Genomic DNA, 23,811 nt, shown 5'->3' on the forward strand with positions numbered 1-23,811 from the left:
CGAGCCAGAAGGGCCCTGCTCCTGCTTCCTCAAAAACCAGGTCCTCTCAGGCTTTCTCTGCTGGCTCAGTGGGCAGCAGTCCCAGGGTAGGGACAGTGCAAGCACTGACTCAGCCACAACTGTCCCTGTCCAGGAGTCAGGAGGTGTGTGTTCAGGTCCCAGTTCCCAGCCCTACAGCTCAGAGACCTTGAGCAAACTCTTCCAATTTTGCATGACTCAGTTTCCTCCTCTGTAAAGTGAAGGTAAAAGACCGGCCCCACCTTTAAACAGTGAGATGGTCTGAGAATAAAACCAAATAGTACATGTACTCTGATGGCTGGCTCAGTCGGTGGAGCATGCAACTCTTGATCTCGGGGTTGTGAGTTCAAGCCTCACACTGGGTGTAGAGATTACTTAAAAATAAAATCTTAAAAAAAAAAAAACACTCTTGGGGCACCTGGGTGGCTCAGTGGGTTAAAGCCTCTGCCTTTGGCTCAGGTCATTATCCCAGGGTCCTGGGATCGAGCCCCACTTCGGGCTCTCTGCCCCGTGAGGAACCTGCTTCCTCCTCTCTCTCTTTGCCTGCCTCTCTGCGTACTTGTGATCTGTGTCAAATAAATAAATAAGATATTTTTTAAAAAGCACTAAGTTTAAATCTTGGGTCAAAATAATGTATTTTTTTAATTGGGATATATATAAGAGTACTCTAAAAACCTGTTTAGACAGCTGTTCCATGAATTTCCCTAGGTAAGCAGATCCATGGAAAACTCAGGGTTCACCTGACAACCCATGAGTGCCCCTGGGAATGTCTAGGGTAAGTTACAATAAAACAATATGAATTCAGGGGCGCCTGGGTGGCTCAGTGGGTTGAGCCTCTTCCTTCGGCTCGGGTTGTGATCTCGGGGTCCTGGGGTCGAGCCCCGCGTCGGGCTCTCTGCTCAGCGGGTAGCCTGCTTCCCCTCTCTCTCTGCCTGCCTCTCTACTTGTGGTCTCCGTCAAATGAATGAATAAAAAATCTTTAAAAAAAAAACAACAACAATATGAATTCAGTGATGTGTAGGTGAAATTGGCAAAACATTCCTTCTCCATTCTACCAAAGTCCTAACTTTGTTTAGGATTAATTAGTTCAGTGATACTGGAGGCACAATTAGCCCCCAAATCTCAGTGGCTTAACCCCTCTGTCCCATGTCCCCATGTGATTTGGGAATTTAAGTGTTGGGCTCTCATAGATTTCAGATACTTGTTTTTTTATTAAATTGAATTTATCTTGTCTTCAGTGACTGTATTTTTCCCTTCTCTTCTGCTGATTTCATAAAAGGCAACTTTATGAGCGTGTGACCCGTGTAGTGACCCAGGCTCTCTGAAGGGCCCCAGGCTAGGTTTAATGCCTTGCTTGCCAATGCCGTCTTCAAATACTTTGTCATTTTTTAAAAAGGGGCATGCATTTTCGTTTTGCACTGGGTCCCGCAAATCACGAAGCCAGTCCTGGTGGCAGATATAGTGACGAGCAATCAGCCCCCTTCCTCCCAGACACCTTCCACTGGGAGACCCAGATCATAGGTTAGTCCTTACGAGGACAGTGGCTTGGAGCCTTCCTGCAGCTGGGATTCCAGCCCTGTGTCTTGCCTACAAGGCGCACCCCTAATGTGTCATCTTCATTTCCGTTTTCTGGGTGGGCACTTAAAGACACAGCCACACATTTGTGGTACAAATCCTCCCAATATGCCCCACTTAATTATAGTAACTTTGCCTAGCCCTCGGTCCCCTCTGATTTATGAAGCCTTTCTTATGTACTCAAGGCAGTTTTCACAGACACAGCCCTTTATCTTTGTACCCATACTGCATCCCTTCATGATCCTTCCTGATATTACGGGATGACCACAATAAGCACGAATGCCACAAACAACTTTGGGAGCACAGGCTAGGTGGGCGCGGCCAGGTACAGACCACACCCATCTGCACAGCCCACAGGCCTGCCAGAGGGACCACAGCTTCAGGAAACGGATTTTATGGAAGAAAAGGTGGTTAGTTCAGTTCGGTTGGTAAAGAGGACTTTTACTTTCCTGTGACTGATCCAGCCGTGTGACTGGACATTTTGGTGCTTTCCTCCTATATTTTTCTATTATAAACAATGCCTCACTGAACATCCTTGTCCGTACATCTCCGATTTACTATTTCATACAAAATGAATGATTTAAGGTAAATTTGTGGAAGTGGAGGGACAGGGTCCACCAGTCTGAGAGCTTTTAAGGCTTGTGAGAAGATTTCCCAAACTGTCCTGCGAACGGCGCCGTTTGCTCTCAGGAGGAATCTGCTCTACTCTCCCCCCAGCTCTGGAGCGCGCAGGGCACTTGCACTGGGTATGTATTTACTCTGAGGAATGCGATTCTGTGTGTGCAGCAAATCTTCCGCAAACATACAAACCATTTTCGGGACAAACTGGCAGTTCGACTCTGCTCTAACCTTGTGGGAAAGGCAGTCTTACTGGAAAGGAAATCTCCCAAGAGGGGCCCCGGTGATCAATCCACGTAGTCACCGCAGAGGGGGCTCTATTCATCTCCACGAAGGTCCTTCGGGTCTGGGAGGGCTCTCCCCACGACAGACGGGGCGCAACCAGTCACCTGCCTAGCCACACAGACCAGCCATCTCCTCTCTGGGTCCTGCTGATTGTAGCAGGAAGCCCTGTTTGGGAACGCACTGGTGCCTGTACCCTCATCACTGACCCTTCCTTTCTTCTTCCCACAGTCTAAGGAACACCTGCTTGGTCTTCAGAAAAAGCCCCCCCTGATCCAAAATCCTGACTGATTTGTCATCATCAGCCCAGGGGTTGTAACAAAAATACCACAGGCGGCGGGGGAGGGAGGGTGATGATCAACAGAAGTGTATTTCTCATGGTTCTGGAGGCGAAAGTCTGGGATCAGATGCCAGCATGGCCAGGTTCTGGTAAGGACCCCCCTGCAGGCTGCAGAGGGCTGGCTTCTCGTAGTACCTTCACGTGGTGAGAGCAGAGAGGGGAGCAAGCCCTCTCCCCAGGCTTACAAGGGCAAAGATTTCATCATTGAGGGCTCCACCCTCCTGACTTCATTGAATCCCATTTACTCCCCAAAGGCCCCTCCTCCGAGTACAACTCTGCACTGGGTCTCAACGTATGACATGTCAGGGGACGTCAACATTCACAGTGGTTCTCTTCAACTGCCACCCAGGTGGGGCCTCAGGCTTTCAGAAACCAACGCGAGGGAGAGTGGGAGGCTCCTGGGTGGTTGTCACTGGGAAGGCCTGGCTGCGCCAACGAGAAGGGCAGTGAAAGAAAACAGCAGGATAAACAAAGTTCAAGATGCTCCTGTCCCACAGCTCTCTGCTTATAGCCAGCTGCTGCTCTGGGACGACTCGCCTTTTCGTGGGAGGTCATAGAGTCAACTCTATTATCATTTGGAACCCAATATTTTCAAGTGACCTAAAATAAGTTTAGAATATTAGATCACTGAATCTTTCTTTTTCTTTTAAAAAAGATTTTATTTTAGAAAGAGCACGCACGTTCACAGGGAGAAGGGTGAGGGAAAGAATCTTAAGCAGACTCCCCACTGGGCCAGGAGTCCAATGCAGGACTCGATCTCATGACCCTGAGATCATGACCTGAGCTAAAAATCAAGAGTAAGACGCTCAACTGACTGAGCCACCCGGGTGCCCCTCCAGCAATCATTCATTCAGATAATAATTACCAAATTATTTTATTGACAGGCTTTACTGCTTTGAGTTTATAATAAAATTAACATGGCTTGAATTCTTACTCGTTTTCAACATCATGTAGGGATGCAGAACAGAACTCAAACATTTTTTGAACATCAACATATTTATTATGAAAACTGAAATGTGTACCAAAACGTAACATACCTCACAGGGGAAGAAGCTTGTCTGAATTCTCTACTGCTTCCTTTTCTCTTCCCTTTTTTTATTGGGTTAAAATACACATAACATGAAATTGACTGAGCCATATTTAAAGTGTGCAGGTTGATGGCACTAGGTTCGGTCACATGGCTGTGCCACCATCGTCACATCTATCTCCAGAGTGCTCTCATCTTGTGAAGCTGAAACTGTACCTATTAGACACCCCACAGACTCCCCTCCCCACCCCAGCCCCTGGCAACTCACCTTCTCCTTTTTGTCTTTATGACCTTGACTACTCTAGGTATGTGGAAGTGGACTCCTTATCTGCCCTATTGTGACCAACTTATTTCATTTAGCACATTGTCCTTAAGGTTAATCCATACTGTAGCATATCCCCTCCTTCTTAAGGCTCAATAATATTCCATTGTGTGTATATGCCATATTTTGTTTATTCATTTATCCAGAGGTGGAGACCGCGACTACAGTCTATCTGCATCTATCCACATTTGGCTGTGAATGATGCTACTGTGACCGCGGGTGTACAGATATCTCTCGGAGACCCTGCTCTCAATTCTTTTCTGTATGTACCTAGAAGTAGAATTGCTGGGTCAGATGGTAATTCTATTTAAAATTCTTTGAGAAACCTCCATACTGTTTTCCACAGCAGCGACACCATTTTACATTCCCCCCAGCAGTGCACAAGAACTCAATCTGGTCCAACAGAATCCTACTGCTCACCTACTGTAACTCTGGGAGCAGGGCTAGAAGAGATGCAGAGCATCCTGCCTTTATCCTAAAGAGTATGCAAATTTATCTTACTAATTAGATTGAGAGGAGTTAGTTTAAATATTGCAGTTAAAAGATTAAGTTTTCAGATAAAATATGCAATTAAAATACTTTTTGGAGAAAATAAGCAGAGTATGACCATCTGGTTATCTGCTTCCCCCAATCAGGGAGGCAATACCACCCGGCGCTCTAGGATGCCTTCTGAGAGAGGAGCCTGGAATATTTTGTTATTTCTTCCCCCGTCTTCAGCAGCCAGCTGAGACAGGTGATATTTCAGAACAGGAGATGAAGACAAATGCTATGTTCACCCCCTTGAGACATCCCAAGAGCTAATATGGATCAGGTCAGACTACCTGGGGTGCATACTTCTACCTCATTAATTTTGCCCTTGCACAAATGTCTTCATGGAGTTGAAAGAAGATTAGGAACGTTTTTGGAGGTAGACAGACTGGGATTCCCATTCGAGCTTCTTTGCCTAATGGCTGTGTAATCTTGGGTAAAGAACACATACCTCCTTATAAAAGCATCTCTGGGTCCTATCTCTGCTGGAAATGAATCATCCCCTCCTCTCTGGTACCCCATAATACAAACTCTATTACTGTAACACTCACATCTTACCATGCCTGTTTATTTGATCACTGTCTGGTCTTTTTCTAGCACCTTGGCCTCAGAGAGCATGGTTACATTGTACCTGTATCCCCAGGACACTGCACAGATCCTGGTACATGGTGGAGGTGTTAAGAGGCACCCCTACAGCTGACGTTCTCCAAAAACTGCCACATCTGTTAGGTAACACTGTTAGTGACCCACCTAACTCAGACTGAGTTGGCCTCTGACAGTATCAACCAGTATTGCAGAGATCAAAGTAATGAGAACTAACAAAGCAGAACCAGATCCTAGCCACAACACCATTATTATTTGCTTTGTATCTATCTTCCTTTAGCTCACTGTGATGTGATTCTCTGTTCTGCTCCCTACACAGTTCCTCCAAGGAGAAGGCAGTCCTGGAAGGGAGTCAACCTGGGCACCAGAGGACTATCAGAAATTCATTTTTTATTGTCTTCTCCCATATCTTAGCAGTGGAAGAAAGCTAGAAGGAAGAAAGCTGGAGGCAGGGGCTCTTGGCATTTTGGTTTGTGTGAAGCTGAGTATGTCCTGTTTTTAAGGTTCATAGGCTCTAGGTTCATTCTCTAAAGCACAGGTGCTATCCTTTACATTGCCACCCACATTCATTCTGTCTAGCCCCCAAATTACTCTTTAAGTGCTCTGAATCAGAACCCAACCTCTCCATATTAGACTGAAAGGTAGGTAGTATCCCAAAAAGATATGTCCAGGTCCCAATCCCAAGAGCCTGTGTCACCTTATTTGAAAAAAAGATCTTTGCAGATGAAACTAAGTTATGGATCTTGAGATCATCCTGAATTACCTGGATGAACTCTAAATCCAATGACAGGTGTCCTTGGAAGAGAAGGAAAGAAGACACACAGCGGACAAAGTGGCACAAAGATGGAGGCAGAGAACAGAACAACGTAGCCACCCCAGAAGCTGAATGAGGCAAGGAATGGACTCTCCCCTAGAGCCTTTGGAGGAATTATAGCCTTGCCAACACCTTAATTTTGGACTTACAGACTCTAGATCTCTGAGAGAATGCATTTCTGTTGTTTAAAGCCACCACGTTTGTGGTGATTTGTTATGGCAGCCCTTGCAAATAAATACACTTTGCAAGTTTCAGGTTCCTTAGATTCCAGATGAAATAATAATCTTTCCCACCAGATTTTTTATATGGATTTAATGAGAAACTATACACTAAGTTGTTCATAGCAGTGGTCCACATAGTAGGTCCTCAATAAATTGTAGCCACTAGAGTCTTACATTCTTGACATTTACGGAAGCTCTTTTATGACTGTACTTGGGGATTTCACTGCAATGTCCCCACAAGACTCTGGATTGCCTTCTCAGAGTTAACCCGTGAGAGAAAGAGTTGGTGAAGAAGGGCAAAGGAGTAGAAGGCCACCCAAAAGAGATAAAGCCTTTTCAGGTATGCAGGATACCACTGAAGTGCACTATGACCCCAAAGAGGTTTGGGCAGCTATGAGAGCCTAAAAAAAGAAGAGGAAAGGGGCAAGCGATGGCTACTCCTATTTAGACTGTGTTTAGGAAAGAAGGGCCTTAGCCAAAAGGTTTCTATGATTTCCAATCTTTAGGCAAAAGTATCCCATCTATGTGGTAACAGATGATCTTTATGCCATCAATATTTAAATATTAAACATTTCAAAGCAATCTTTGGATTTCCATGTAGCTCTGCTTATAAGGAAATGAAATAATTGTCGGAGTTTTTAGTAATCCTGACCCCCATGATAGAGATTTTTCATGACAGATCCAAAGTGTGGCTTTGGGTGAAGATTTGTTCCCCAAGCATCGTAACTGGAGAGAATGCACATATGGTGCCAATGAAGAAACTCTTAGTCTTTGCGACAACTGCTCTACTTACTGTTGGTTCTTGTCTCCATTTATGCAGTTCAGTTAGGTTGATTTAGTCTTCCAGGATTTGATCACGCCCAGCATCAAGGATGTCCTGGAGGCCTATAAAATAAAAGGCCTGACACGGATCACCCCACTGTGATATTTCCGGTCCATCCCTTCCTCTGATTCCCACAGAACCACTTTTCACACCCCCTTGCAATACTCATTAAGAACATTCAATCGTGCCTCTCACTGTTTCCTATACCCACAGTAACCATGTTTTCTAAGACAGAGGTTGGACATGCACAGGTGAGTATACGTGTGGAGAACACTGGGATAGAATATTTTTTAATGAAGGTAACTGAATATGCAGAACAGGTAGCCATGATGCTTACATGTGGTGCTAGAGAGAGAAACATCATAGAATTCAATTCCAATATACACTTGCTTTACTGAAGAAGAGATATATTTGCTTCTTTGGTAAAAATAATGCTTTCTTTTCCATGGCTATCAAGACGCTCAGTGTTAAAGCTGTTAGTCATTGTAACTGCATGAATTATTCTACTTTCCTTGTTCTTAATTTTCTAGTTCTTCCCCTCAGATTATGCTACCATTTTAGCCGCTCCGCTGGCTGGCAGGCTATTTGTTCATGGCAGGGACTGGTTGGTTCCACCCCACATCTGTTCTCCTGTTCTTCCTTATTAACAAAAGCTCCCAGATGTAGCCATGTGACTAAGTTTTGTGTGGGATTTCCAGGAAGGCTGCTTAAAGGGTGCTGACCCATTGGAGAGGGAATCTTTTATCTTTCCTACCTGTTGACTAGGTAGTATCCCCAGCACACCAGAAACTACCCCGGACCACAAGGTGTCCCAAAGGACACAAGCCAGCACTGGGATGGTAAGACAGAAAGATGGGAGCTGAGTCACTGACACTTGAAAGGTCATCCTGTCAGCTCTGGCCACCTAGCTAGAGGTTTCTCTTAGGTGGATCAGAAATAAACTTCGGCTTTTTGGAAGTCATTCTTATATTGGGTTTTCCTATAAAACTGCTACACTTTTTTTTTTACAGCATTTCCCAGAACTCTATCAAAAATTAATTTCAAATTCACTCCATTTTTTAAGACAGACCACTCCAAAAATATTCTCTAAATTTAATGAAATCTGGTTCAACATTTGTGTTCAACCACATTGTGATGTGGTAATCAAACAAGCATTTAATTTTATCTATATAGAGGTGCTGTCTGTTAGAGGCTGGTTTAGACACTTTGGAAGGGGGCAGAGTATAAATAAATAAACAACAGTAATAGTAAGTAGGAAAGTATTTCAAGACGTAGCCTCCGTCCATCTTCTTTAATGAATATATGAAAAATTTTGAAATTAGCATAGTACTTGTATGTAAGAGAAAGTGTCTAATGAATATTCTATCAAGGATATAGAATATCCCCTTAAGACTTATTGATATCATTCACCTGCAGAGAAAAGTCACTTTTTCATAGATTAAACCAAGATAAATACCAGCCCACTGTCTGTCCAAAGTGTTATAAATTTTGTATTACTGAACTAATGAGATTTAATAAAATCCAAATTAAGTCTTATAGTACTTTGGAAAGAATCTTTCTTTCCTCTCAACCCTAGGTCTTCCCACTCATCTTCAAAGGAAGCATTAATGAGAAGCAATAAATCCCAGCATGATCGTGATTAAATTTCATGAATTAAACAGAGGTAATTTTGCAAAATGTTAAATTCAATCAGCAGAACAGATACTTTTCTTTCCCAGCCAAACTGAGGGCCAAATGTGTCTCCAGATCTTGGCATAAATGATGACATTTTGATTCTTTCTATAAGTGAATATAATGCTTTTAAATACCTTCAAGAGTGAGGGGTTTGAAGTGGCGGGGGGGTGGGAGGTTGGGGTACCAGGTGGTGGGTATTATAGAGGGCACAGCTTGCATGGAGCACTGGGTGTGGTGAAAAAATAATGAATACTGTTTTTCTGAAAATAAATAAATTGGGAAAAAAAATGATATAAAGGCAAAAAAAAAAAAAAAAGAGTAAATTGCAAAACTGTAATTTGTGCCTTTAAAAGTATGGTTTAGCACTCTTTCCTTGCCTTCCTTTCCCCCTACGTCCATTCCCACCCTCTAACACATGTACATGCAAAGTTAGTGGCTATCTGGGCAGCACTGAAGAATAATCATGACTCAGATTTATAGAATGCAGCTTTAAAATTCTGGATTCTCTGTTTTAAGTGAGAAGCACCAGCTTGGAGATAATTTCTCCTAGTCACTATATGTTTTCCAGCGTCTTGGCAGTTAAGAAACACCAGCTTGCTGACGGCATTTTAAATGACCTAGATTTGTGTGGAAAGCAATGTGGTCCAGCCCAGCAGGATTAGAGACGGGAGAAGATGCTCTGGCACTGATTGCTTATCAGGAGAAGCCGACTCCAGACCTTTCCTGCTTGGTTTCTCCATCTCGCCATCTGCGTAACTGCTGATTCATTAGGCAGGTGTCTCTCCTGCTGCTGGAAGGGACATTTGTTCCCTATAATTTGCCACTTTTCTAAATGGTTAAGGGAAATTGGACTCACTGCTGGATACTGCGAGTGATGTGGATGAGCTAATGCCAGCACTTCCCCCGCGTAAATGTCATTCATAGAATCAATGCTCCGATGGCTAATGACTTCCCAGCTAACCTGAGTGGACACCTACAGGAGAAACCAGCAACCATCGTGACATTTTGGGAACAAGCCTAATTTAAATGTTGCATCCTGTTGTCCCCACATTTATCAGACTGTGCACTTGAATTTTGGTTTGGAGAATAGTATCACTTGCCCAGACTCTGTGTCTTATAAATATAGTCAAATCCCTGTAACTGAGAAGCCAGGAGATTGAAGAGAACAATGCCCACATATATCCAAGGAGAGCTCAGGGCTGAGAACCGTTCACATCCAGCAGGGTCTAAGAGACTTCTTTGTGCCGTTTGCCCTTAATTTTGGCCAAAGATCTCCTCTTTGTCCATAGATTTTTTTCCTGTCCTGCTGTTGGTTCCATATCTCCTCCCAGACATAGGGGCATGGCTCAAGAGGAGATAATCATAGTACCTCAAACCCCTGGATACAGTGTTTAGTCTCAGAGGCGGACAGATTGAGACAAAGTCCTTGCCTTTTGCATGAAAAAACCATTCATCCATTCATAAAATTTTTACAAAGCCTCCGCTCAAAGAGAGGCCTTATTTAGGGTGCTAAGGAAGTAGGAATAAACAAGACAGATGTAATTCCAGGGAGTTTACACAATAGGGCATGGAGCAGGGAGGCAGACAACAAACAAGGATATGAACAAGATGATTTGTGAAAGTACTGCATTAAGGAGAATATAAAAAGCATGAATGATAGCAACAGGGCTAATACCCACAGAAAAGTGGAAACTGGAGGGAATAGAGGCCCTAGGGGGTGTTCAAATGTTGGCTCTAGCTATCTTTTTTTTTATTTTAAGGATTTTAATTCTTTTTTAAGATTTTATTTATTTATTTGACACACAGAGAGAAAAATCACAAGTAGTCAGAGAGGCAGGCAGAGAGAGAGGGGGAAGCAGGCTCTCCGATGAGCAGAGAGCCCGATGCGGGACTCTATCCCAGGACCCTGAGATCATGACCTGAGCTGAAGGCAGAGGCCCAACGCACTGAGCCACCCAGGCGCCCCAAAGATTTTAATTTTTTTAAAAGATTTTATTTATTTATTTGACAGAGAGAGATCACAAGCAGGCAGAGAGGCAGGCAGAGAGAGAGAGAAGGAAGCAGGCTCCCGGCTGAGCAGAGAGCCCGATGCGGGGCTCGATCCCAGGACCCTGGGATCATGGCCTGAGCCGAAGGCAGCTGCTTAACCCACTGAGCCACCCAGGCGCCCCAGATTTTAATTTTTTTATTTGAGAGAGAGCACATGCAAGCACAAGCAAGCGGGGGTGGGGACTGGCAGGTAGAGAGAGAAGCCGGCTCTTGGCTGAGCAGGGAGGCCAATATGGGATTCCATCCCAGCACCCTGGGATCATGCCCCGAGCTGAAGCCAGATGCCCTACCGAATGAGCCACCCAGGCATCCCAAGCTCTAGCAGTCTCTTAAGGACAGTTCCACCACTGCTCTTCCTGGGTTTTTTAGATTGTGAGCCAACAAATTCCTCACTGGGGCTAACACTAGCTCAGTCTCCACTATATGTCACTTATCCACTCTTTGATGCCAAGATCTTGACTTGAGAATGGTCATTTGGTCAGCAAGTCTGTGCTGACAGCCTGGTGCTGGGTATTGCAGGGGGTTCAAAGAGGAGCAGGGCATGCTTGCTCCCGTTAAGCAGTTCTCCATTTAAGAGTGGGCTGGTGGTGGATATTAAGGAGGGCACGTATTGCATGGAGCACTGGGTGTGGTGCATAAACAATGAATTTTGGAACACATACACAAAATTAAATTAAATTAAATTAAAAAAAAGAAGTAATGCACATTAAATCAATAATAAAATACCTTAAAAAAAAGTGTGGGCTAGGGAGTGGGCACAGATGCCCCCGGACGATATTAAACTGTGATTGTGCCCACTGCCAACTTGTTCTTCCCTACTTTTCTTTCTCAACAAGTAGTTCCATCTACCAGGTTGCTCAAGCAAGAAAAGCTCATTCCTTAATTCATCTCTGTCTCCCTCACCTCCCATTTCCAATCCATCAAAATTACTTTTTGAGTCCCTTCCCATGGACACCACGATGGCCTGATACCACCTCTTCCATGGACTGGGGCAACCAATACCCTGTGTTCTCCTCCGGAGAAGAGACAGCTTCCTTGGAATCACGTGGATCTCCAGATGGAAACTGACTGCGATAGGAGAGGGGATGATAGCAGCCAGGAAGCATTCCATTACTGACCCCAGGAAGTCACAAATTCTAATGCATTCCTAGACCAAACAGAAACAATGCTCAGATCTTCCAAAGCATTTGGTAATTTGTGATGAGATTCTCATGAGCACAGGTATGGCCAGAGTTGAGAATACTTGATGAAATGTTAGCCCTGGAAATCACCTTTTTTTTTTTCCCCCAAAGATTTTATTTATTTATTTGACAGACAGAGATCACAAGGAGGCAGAGAGGCAGGCGGAGAGAGAGGGAGAAGCAGGTTTCCCGCTGAGCAGAGAGCCCGATGTGGGGCTCCATTCCCAGGACCCTGGGATCATGACCTGAGCTGAAGGTAGATGCTTAACTAACTGGTGCCACCCAGGCGTCCCTGGAAATCTCTCTCAAGTCACCCAGACCAACTACATCCTGGTACCAGTGGGGAAACTGAGGTGCAAATAAGTTAAAGGTCTTATCTGAAATCATGAAATCATGATAATTACTTAACTATATCTATAGATCTATATCTATAGATCTATATCTATAGATCTATATATCTATATATATTCACACACACAATGTCTCATTCCAAAAGAGATTAAAGATACCTTATCTGTGGTTTAAGACTATAGGCATAGTACTTCTTCAAGACATCATCACAAACATTATTTGTATAAACTGGGTTTCTGATAAGAATCAGGTAGCAAGGGTGCAAGGGTATATCCGATGAGTACTGGGCAACATGTACTCTGGAATGGAGTAAGTGCTGGGACATAAGCCAGCTCTTCAGACAGTCTATGCCCTTTTGTAAAAATGCAGCCGTCCCACTCCCTCACATCTCCCTGTAAGTGCATTACCCGGATATGGCCGAGATTTCCACTAGAAAACATCTCTGGTCCCACACTATGCTAGATAAATATATGATTGAGGGCTTCAGTTTCCTACTAGAGGAAACAATTATGGTCATTTTAACTTAAGAATTTTAGGGTCACCTAGGTGGCTTAGTTGGTTCAGCCACTGCCTTTGGCTCAGATCATGATCTCAAGGTCCTGGGATCCAGCCCAGGGTCAGGCTCCCTGCTCCCAATGGGGAGCCTCCTTCTCCCTCTCCTTCTGCCCTGCCCTGCTGCTCTTGCTCTCACCTGTTCTAAAATAAATAAAATCTTTAAAAAAGAAAAAAAATGTTCAAATTAGTACCAACTTGGCCATAAAAATAAAGTATTCACTGACTATCCAATATTATGCAGTTAAAATCCTGCAAGATAAACTAATTGCAAAGTTTGCGAATGTGCAAATAAATGAATTGACTTTCTATTTGAAGTAGAAAGCTATAAAACAATAAAACTATAAAACAACTAAAGGCTGGGGGACATCTACTCCAAATGAGATTTTTTAAATTTTGGAGTGGTTACTTTATGTCATTCCCTTCCACTTATTTGTCTGTGGGACACATAATTGACCTAAGCCTCAGTTTACTCTGTACAGTTGGCCAGTAATATTACTGATGTTCCAGGGTTGCCGGAACAGATGAGAGGATTCACATAAAAGGTTTAGCATAGCTTTCAATAACTGTTAACATTGTATTACAAAAGGGCTATATTAAAGTCAATCTTCATCCATGACAACAAAATCGAGTAATCAGTATACAGAAGCTTGAGGCGAGGGGCTGGGAATGTGTCCAGGTCATGCTAAAAGAGCCTAGGCACTGAGCAAGATCTAGGCAAAGCCAAGACTAAAGCTAATTATCTGCAGAATGCAGGACACCTGTCATCAGCTCAGCAAAACTGAGATGACAAAGTTGAATAGGACAATGTCCCTGCTTTGGGTGTCCTCCCACGTAGAAGGAAGGTGATTGATTAGTAATGGAGGGCTTTCCCTACAGAGAGAATTTTCATAATTGAATTAGATATTGACCATAAGGTCAGTGACTTAAGAAACACAATTTACATTATCCTGATTGCCATTGGTAACAACAGGCTTGTCTCTGGGGATCTGTCCTTGATGAGGAGGTTGATGGGTAACAAAGCATGAGGACACACAGCAGTGTGCGTGCTTCCTCCTTTGTATACCAGCTCATGCCTGTGGTATGAATTGTGATGCCAGCAAAGTTGCAAGGTCACGACCAAGATGACTGAGGTTTGGAAGGCTCTCGGGTGTGTGGTTTCTGAGTCAAGTGAGATGTCTGGGTTTATTTTTTCTCTCTTGATCAAGCAGTTTGATATTTTAGCTTGCAGTTAAATGCTGTGATTGCTGTAAAGCACCTTTATTACTGAAAATCCTGCAGGAGAGCTAACTTTGATATTGTAAGCCTTGAACACACTAACTGCAACCCCTTTTGTCTCTCACCAAATCAATTGGTTTTTAATTCAGTTTTGATAAAGTCAATTTTCTTAGGAACCCAATTACTTTTTATAGTGTATCAGACTGTATAAATACGCAATGTAGGAATTGCTACGGCAGTGGAATGCATAAAAGAGGAGGGTAGCCCAAAATAATTCTGCCTCAGGGTGTGTGGGTGGGTGAAGGGAGTGGCAGAGGAGGCTATGGAAAAGAGCTGACATTTGAGTTGGAGGCTTAGGAATTAGTACCTGCTTCCCTGGCAGATGGGATGGGAAAGGCTATTCCCAGCAAAGGGAAGGGCTTGAAGGCACAAAGCCTGGAGAAGTGTAAATGCACACCCAATACAGGAGATGAGGACCGGTATGGCTGGTTAGACGCCGCTGGACAAATGTAATTGAAGGCATAGCAGGTGCTGTGCTCGGCAAAGGCCAGTGGCTGCCAAGAACAGAGATGAGGCAGGAAGGCTAGCTGCAGCCAGGGGGACGGCTGGGAGGCTTTGTGCCCCTCACTTTGGAGTTTGTCTTCCTGAAGACAGGATGGTTTTTAAGCAGAGGAATGGTGGCATGAGAACCCAATGCAGTAGAGCAGGAGCAGAACTGCAGAGAATGGATGGAAGAGGAGTGAGGAGTGACCAGAGGGACACATGCTAGTCCAGACTGGTGTCGTTGGGGACTGCAGTGACGTGCGATTTGGGGGAGGCCCGCTGACATATGCAGCCCTCTTTCCTGGTGCCCACAGGACCTACTTCCCCAGATTTGCAGTTCTTCTAGCACCTGTTCTAAGTCACAAGGAATTTAAAACACATACACACACACACAACCAAAAAACCCTAACCTAGAAAGTTAAATTGGACTCTTGCTCTCTCAGAGCTGAAATTACTTTAGCAAAGATAATGGCTTCTTTTAGTTTGCAGGGTTTCGTCTTCTCTTCGAAAGGTTAAAAATAGAAAACAGATTAAAATCCTGAGTATGAATCCCAAAAAGGATTTCTACTTCCTTCCTGTGGGGTGATAAATTTAAAGGACCATGGGATCTAGAAACTGCCTGAGAGATGCTCTTTTGCTGGCTGCATTCTTTTTTTAGTCAAAGACCTGGCCATGTGCTCTGGTGCAGAATCGGTCACCGTCCGCGAAGCAGGTTTATTCCCTTTCGCATAGCAGACCTGCTCCTAATCATTTCTATTCTTATCTCAGATTAGGTGGGGGGCAGGAGGGTAGTGAGAAAGGAGAAGAGGGAAGCCTATTTTAGCCTTTGCTTCAAAAATTAACTTGGTTTCCAATGAAGACGTCTGGTCTATTAGCTTCATTCCCTTGGGGCATGCCCAGAACAGCAGAATCTCCTTCCCACTCTCTCAAATGCTCCTCTGTCCCAGAACTGCAACCCACTTTGTGCTGCTGTCCGCTCCCAGAACAACCACTCCGGAGCCCCTGGCTGGGGGGCGGGGCTGTAAGTGGGCCTTTAGGCTCACGTTGAGTGAGCCAGCTAATCCAGCCTAGAAGTAATGAAACTCTCTAAAAATCTCTCTTAATCCCTCTTTGCCCTGAAACCATGGATATTAACTGCAAGGTGGGGCCCCAGGGAGAGAGGGCATCAGAGGCTCTGGGCAATTTAGCCTCGGTGGTTATGTAAATCAGAAAGTGAATCCTAGCACATTACCTTGCTGGGGGAAGGGAGAAGAGGGGGGAAGGTGGGTGGCTGGCAGCCTTGGTTCCTTGACATCCCCCTGAGAAATATCACCCTATGCTACAGTGACAAGGCACATGTCAGCACGCTTAAAGCCTCCTTCATCCTTCCTGAAATTTGTGATAAAATCAGAAGTTGTCATTGTCTGTTATCTCAGGCAGGTGTTATTTTAAAAATAAGTTGCCAATGACTTAACTTTCCAAAACTCCTCTGCAATATTGTTATTCTTTGATTAAAGCCCAAAAACTCTTTTTTTTTTTTTTTTAAATTTATGCCTTTCGGACCAAAGACTTTTTAGAGTCAGAAACAGTCTATTCGGCATTGCAATGAGAGTCTGTTTTTTCCTACTTGGCACACCTCCCTGTCTCTTGCAGTAATTGATCCCTAACTTACTTTTGGAAAACTAAACTCCCCCGCTGCCCCATATCCTTATTCTCGAACCCGAAGACAATTTTCCAGCCTTCCTTGCTAATAAATCTCAATTCTGTTTGGGGAACAATGGACAAAGATACTAGCTTCCACAACTTTCCTTCAAGCTAGCAGTGACCATGAGACACAATTCTGGCCAGTGAGATCTACAAGAAGCTTGAAGGCAGCTTCTGGGAAGGCTTCTGCCTTTCTTGATAAAAGGAGGGGCAGATCCACTGGGGCAGCCCCTCCATTCTTCCCTTGAATGCAGATGTGAACTGCAGCATTCCATCTATTGGAAAAGGCCAATAAAATCACAGTTCATTGCCCATTGATTTAATTTCATGCTGGTGACTGCTTGCCTCTGGATATATTATTATATGAGAAAAATAAATTCCTGCTTGTTTCAGCCACTGGTAGTCATTCTGTTCCTTGCCAATGACTGCTTTGCTGAGACACTTGAACTTATGCTAACAGGAAACCAGCTGCTAAAGCATTGCATTCCCAGAAGGGCAGTTCACCCCAAGGTCCACTCTCCTATGTTGATGGAAAGCATCAAGGAGAACAAAACCCAAGGCAGCTGGACTGGCTAGTCAAGGAACTCAGTCCACTGCCAGTGCAGGGAGCTTCCCTATCGCCTTCCAAAAGGATATGGTATAGATCACAGACTAATCACCACTGTTTTCTGTTTCCCTTTTTCAAATGAATGTTTTAATAGCAGTCACCTTTTTTTTTTTTTTTTTCTTCACTGGTCTTACTGGGTGGGTGGGAAAAAGTGTCATTTATTCAAAGGGTATAGGACTTGAGGAGCCACACTCAACATGATGGAAAAAGTCATGCATCATCATGAAAGCTTGGAGGGGCAGCTGGTAGGCTCAGTCAGAAGAGTGTGTGACTCTTGATCTTGGGGTTTTGAGTTTGAGGCCCATGTTAAATGTAGAGATTACTTGAAAATAAAATCCTAAAAGAAAAAAAAAAAAGAGGGACACCCAGGTGGCTCAGTTGGTTAAGTGTCTACCTTCAGGTCAGGTCATGATCCCAGATCCTGGGATCGAGTCCTGCATTGGGCTCCTTGCTCAGTGGAGAGCCTGCTTCTCCCTCTGCCTGCTGCTTTCCTTGCTTGTGCTCACTCTCTCTCTGACAAATAATTAAATAAAATCTTACAAAAAAAAAAGAAGAAGAAGAGGAAGAAGAAAAGAAAAAGAAAAAAGAAAGTCTGGAAGTACATGGATATGGTAGTCAGACAAAACTTTGGGCTATGTCTTTTTAGAGAATGTGCATTGCACACAGAGCAGTTACATTCTGTTTGGTGGGGCACTCTGCAGCTGGGTCTATAGGAAGATTGTTGGATGGGAAGATTTTCAGCTCAGAGGTGGACTGTAGAAGGATCTAGTATTTTTGCATTCTCAGAATGCATTGGCCCTTCCTCTGAGAGCAGTACCCAGACTTTTCTTTAGAGAATGATCCCTCCACTTGCAGCCAATGGATTTTGATGGGGTTGGCCATATCCCCAGATCCAAGGGTAGGCATGTGATAAAATCTAGACAAATCAGAATATTTATTCTTCTGGCCACTGTGACTGCTTCAACGATGAGCTCATGCCTCAGTGCCACCTAATGAAAGTCAGCCTAGAGAGTTTTGCTGACATTATTAGAAAAGTAGTTATTGATTGCCAAAATTGATGATCATCTGAGCTCTGGATCCACCTGACCTGAACTCTAACCTTGGACGTTTCAGTTATATAATGCAATAAACTCCCCCCCCCTTTTTTTCATCTAAGATAAACAGAGTAGGTTTTTTGTCATTTGTAGCAGAAAGTATCCTAATTAGAGAATTACTAGTTTCACTGCCTTATTTTTTTTATTTTTTTAAAGATTTTATTTATTTATTTGACAGACAGAGACCACGAGTAGGCAGAGAGGCAGACAGAGAGAGGGGAAGGGAAGCAAGCTCCCCGCTGAGCAGAGAGCCCGATGCGTGGCTCAATCTCAGGCCCCTGAGATCCTGACCTGAGCCGAAGGCAGAGGATTAACCCACTGAGCCACTCAGGCGCCCTCACTACCTTATTCTATAGATGGGGAGGATAAAACTTTTGCAGGGTAAATGACTTGCCCGAGTCACATAGCTTTGTAGTAGCAGAGCCTCCTGACTCGTGGACCACGAGCTCTTTTCTGGCCACCAGTTAGCAAGTGGACCAGAACTATGGGAATTCACAGGAGGGAGAGTCGATTTCCAATTGAGATGAGCAGGAAATATTTCACAGTGGAAAGAGTGTAGAAACTAGGAAGGCCCCTGAAGTTTTAGATCAGCGGTAAGAAGGGGAAGGCACACTAGGAGAAAGGGATGATGTGAAGACGTGTGGAGATGAGAAAGCCAAAGGAAGATTTAGGGAGGAGCAAATGCCAGTTTTCCTGGATCAGAGTTTGTAGCAGGGAACCACTTATTGTCTCAAATGGGAGAGAGCGAGAGAGAACAAAAGGGAAGAGGAAAGGCAAGAGAAGGGAGAAAGGAGAGGGCAAGGGGGGACGGGGAAAAAAGGAAAACAAACAAAGCAAAGCAAGAGAAACAAGAGAACGAAATTATATTTACGCACCCATTACATGTTCCAGAAACTACATCATGTCCTTTAGGTCTGGATTTCAATTCTCACAAACCTTAAACGAGGGCTTCTATTCCCCATTTTACTGCAGGTGAGCTGTTACATAGATGGCCATGTTAGAAGACCAGAATTCCCAACCAGACCCCTGATCATAAAACCCCCCACCTGCATCACTGGGGTGTTTAGCCATAGAGCTCAGGGCAAGGAAAGTGACATACCAGTCAACTCTACAAGGACAGAAGCACAGTGAACAGAGTTAGCCCAGGCTGGTAATTCAAATCAACTTGATTCACCAGATTTGCCCGTTTTAGAAGCCAGCAAAGTCATTGCTTTTGGTCTCAGGAGCACTCCTAATTTACTACTTAACTACAGCAGCCTCTCTCCCTCTGCCTATGGAAACCGATGCTCATACTTCCAAGCAGAGGCCACGTCGGCTGATAAGGGACTTCCCTGTCACAGCACTGCAGTTTGGTCTCAGAATGCTAAAAACTGTTTCCATTCAAAGCTGTTTTGGGGGCGCCTGGGTGGCTCAGTGGGCTAAGCCGCTGCCTTCAGCTCAGGTCATGATCTCAGGGTCCTGGGATCGAGTCCCGCATCGGGCTCTCTGCTCAGCAGGGAGTCTGCTTCCCTCTCTCTCCTTCTGCCTGCCTCTCTGCCTACTTGTGATCTCTGTCTGTCAAATAAATAAATAAAATCTTAAAAAAAATTTTAAAAAGCTGTTTTGGAAGAGCTCCCACAAGTTGGACCACCGCATTTTCTTGGGGACACAAAAGATCTATGCTCTCCTCTCCTTGCCTAGGGAGGACTGTTAACCAACTGAATGCTTGTGTCTCCCCAAAATTCACTTATGGAAACCTAATCTCCAAGGTGATGGTATTTGGAGGAGGGGCCTCCGTGGAGAGGGGCTTAGGTGAGGAGAGTGAAGTCCTCATGAATTAATATTAATGCCCTTCTAAAGAGAGTGCCCTTGCCTCTTCCCCCATAGGAGGACATGGCAAAAAGACAGCCATCTGTGAACAATAAGGCAGCTCTCATCAGACTCCAAAGTCTGCTGGCATTTTGATCTTGGACTTCCCAGGCTCCAGATCTGTAAAAAATAAGTTTCTGTTCTGTATAAGCCATCCAATCTATGCTATTCCATTATAAAAGCTCCAACAGACAAAGACAAGAATTACAGGTTGCCGTACATTCTTTGACATCCCTCCCACTGAGGTGGGTCCATCTTCTGTTCCCTTTTACCAACAGAATAAGTGAGGTCAGTGCTGTTGTAGCAGTTTCCAGACCTGAAGGGGCAGCATCTCCTACTTTCTGTCTCTGGAAACAAGTACTTCTGGAGCCCTGTGCTAGGACTGCTAGAACTTCTGCTAGAGAGGCCACAGGAGAGTCCTAGGATGACATGCGAAGGCAGGAATCCAACTGTACCCAGAAGGCCCCAGACATGTGAGCCAAGACTTCCTGGACCCTCCAGGCCACACCATGTTCCAGCCCAATGCCACATGGAGAAGCACCACCCAGCTGAGGCTCACCCAAATTTTCCCCATAAATTGCAAACGTAACAAAACCATCCAGTAATTGTTATTTAAGCCATTTGGGGGTACCAATGGCAGCTGATAACCCAAAGAGAACATCACCAGACCGTGAAGACTTTTGTGGAGAGGGGGGCTTCTGAGGAAGGTCCTCCTTTGAGAGGAGGATATCGAGATGGTTCCACTCCTCCTTGAAATAGTCACAGAACCAAAAGACTGCAAGTACGGTGTAATTAGAGGCCTTGCCACCTCCCACCCAGCAATACAGAGTAATTTGGAGAGCAGGAAGCTAACTGCAGGTGTCCTGGAAATGAGCATGTCAGCACGTGGGTTGCGTGAACTTCTGTTGTCATTTTGAAAAGGCCTTCTCGCCTAGTGCCAACAGAGTGGCTGGCTGGGGACACCACGCTGAGGCTTCTGCCATCCCGTGGGCTGATGCCTCTAACTGCCCATCTGAAAATAGAGTGCATATGCCCTGGAGCTGCTGGCACCTGCTTAGGGGTTGGTAAGAGAAGGTTCTGGAAGAACTGGGCAAAGCTTGGCATACACAAGAAGAAAACTCCTCTGCCCCGAAAGAATATGGATTTTGATGTACAAGGTGCTCTGGAATCCTGGGCAAACATGACAAAGGAATATTCTTCCTAAAAGATTGTCAAAATACTAATTCTTCCTTCCTTCCTTCCTACCTTCCTTCCTTCCTTCCTTCCTTCCAACGATATGTGCAGAGCCAGGGCAGGGACGTAGTAGCTCCTAAGCCGCCACCACCATCATCATCATCATCATCATCATCATTATAATTAGGATTTCTGATATGGATACAGGTACAAGCTGAAATCAGTTTGGATGAAATGATAGCTTACTTGGGATTTGCTTCAAAATAATCCTGGGATAGGGGAATATAGATACTCTTAAGATTTGCCATGAATTGACTAGTTAGTCTAACCAGGAGATGAATATGTGGACCTTTAGTAAAGTCTGTTTATGTACATGTTTGCAATTTTCCATATTAAAATTAACATCAAAGCTTCTAAGCAAGATGTGCGTGGTTCCTATGTGGTACCTGGAAGGGCCAGGAGACTTTGAGTGATAGCCCAAGTGGGTTCCAGCTCCTCCCCACTTATCTAAAGGGCTCCCTATGTCCACCCTGGGCACCTCAAACCCATTCCTCATAGGATGCTAGAGTGAAATCTTCAAACGACATATCCAGTCATACACCCACTCTTCACCTAGGAAAGACCAAGGCCAAAGTCCTTTTCAAGGCTGTGGAAGCCCCATCCCTCCCTACTCTCCAGCCTGCTTTCTCACCTTCTCCTCCCACCCTCTGTACTCCAGCCAAAGCTAGTACTAGCTTTTTAAAATTATCTTCAGCTTGTCACCCTCCCTCCTGCCTTAGGACCCTTGCTCATACCGTTTCCTCTTGAAGAATGCTTTCTCACCCCCCTTCACTCCCTTCAATCAATTAACTCCCCCTTCTTCCATTTATGGGCCAGATGTCAATTCCTTGGTGTGGTAAACTGAATCATGCTTCCCTTCCCCCACAGATGTCCATGTCCTAATTTCCTGACCCTATGACTATGTCATCTTCCATCACAAAAAGGACTTTGCAGATCTGACTGAGGCATAGATCTTTTGATGGGGAGATTATCCTGGATTATCTGGTAGGCCTAAAGTAATCACAAGGGTCCTTTTAAAATGCAGTGAGGAGAGTCAGAGTCAGGTGAGATGAGACCATGTAAGCAGCACAGGTCAGAGCAATGTAACTGCAAGCTCTGAAGATGGAAGGGGGCCATGAGCCAAGGAACAATAGGTGGCCTCTAGATGCTGCAAAGGCACAGCACACATTCTCTCCTAGGGCCTTCAGAAGGAACACAGCTGTGCAGACATCTAAATTTTAGCCCAGGGAGGCCCATTTGGGACCTCAGTCTTCTGGAAAATTAGAGAAAACATGTATGTTGTTTTAAGTCACTAAGTTGGTGGTGATTTGTTACAGCAACAATAGGAAATTAACACAATTGAGAAAATCTTCCCTGACCCTAACTCTTTAGGAGGCAAGGACCCTGGTGGTGTGTTCATCATTGTGTGTACAGAGCAAAGCCCTTGCTCCATCAGGGGAGCTAGGGGCTGACTGTGACCAGCCTCACTGATGGGCCAGCTAAGCCCAAGGCCCCAGCTCTGGCCATTGCACTTTCCTTGTGTTTCTTCAAGCTTTGGTCCCATATGCACTCAGTCCTTCCAGGCTGAAGTCATGTCAGTTTCTCCTAGGCTTTCCACATCTTATTCCTGTGGCTGGGGCCACAATCCTAAGAGGCTTTGGAGTCATACCAGCCTGATTTGGGTCAGGCTTTGTCGCTTACAAGCTGTGTGACCTGACAAAGTTTTTTTTTTTTAATTCTTCTGAGGTATTATGTCCTCTATATAATGGGGACACAATACCTGTTATGTGGATTAAATAAGAAAACAGAAGTAAAGTATCTAGCATAGAACCTGAGCAGAATAGCTAAACCAGAGTGTTAGTTCCTTCCCATTTTCCTGATGCTGGGCTCTGTTCATCCACAAGGACTATCTTCTGTTGCCCATTGTGGTCATTTCTGATGACTCCCATCTTCCCCACCTGCCCTAGTCACCTATCCAATCCAACCACAGCCGTCTCTTAGTCTTCCAGGACCCAGGCCCTGCAGGAGGCCTGGAACCAAAAACAGTTTCCATGACGTAAGGAAGAATATTAAATTCTAAGGCCCCAACCTAAGTGATCCCCACACCAAATGGTCTTCTAGCCCCTTAGGCTCACTTCCCAGGTACATGCACTCGCTGGTTTGCTTTTGTTCAAAGCATCCCTTGAACAGTAGGGAGGAGGAGGGGGAGCCTTCCTAAAGTGACAAGTACTTTGATGTTGGGCCCTTGGATCCCAGAGTCAACCCTAACATCCACGTCAGTTCCCATCTGTCCTTCAATACACTCAGCCACATTGGCTGCCTTTGACTTCAAGGGTCAGAAACAATGGAGATGTACAGGTCCCTGGGGACACCCCCACCTACTGAAGGAAAGGCAGCATCTGGTTAGGCAAAGAGTATGGCCCTAGGAGTCAAGGACAGGATCACGAAGCTGAGGTGGAAAAGAGTCTGTCGACACTTTTTCCAGTTATGGGATGTGAGGCCTGTAGAGAACTGAGGACGCAGCTGGTTACTAGGAGATGCTGTGTCACTGAATTCCCAGGGCAAGGCTCCACTCCACTGCAGCTCTTCAGGCTTCTTTACAAATGGAGGGAGTGGTTGGCTTATGAA

Source organism: Neovison vison, chromosome 13, assembly GCF_020171115.1.
Source record: "Neovison vison isolate M4711 chromosome 13, ASM_NN_V1, whole genome shotgun sequence".
In the NCBI taxonomy this organism is placed as follows: Eukaryota; Metazoa; Chordata; class Mammalia; order Carnivora; family Mustelidae; genus Neogale; species Neogale vison.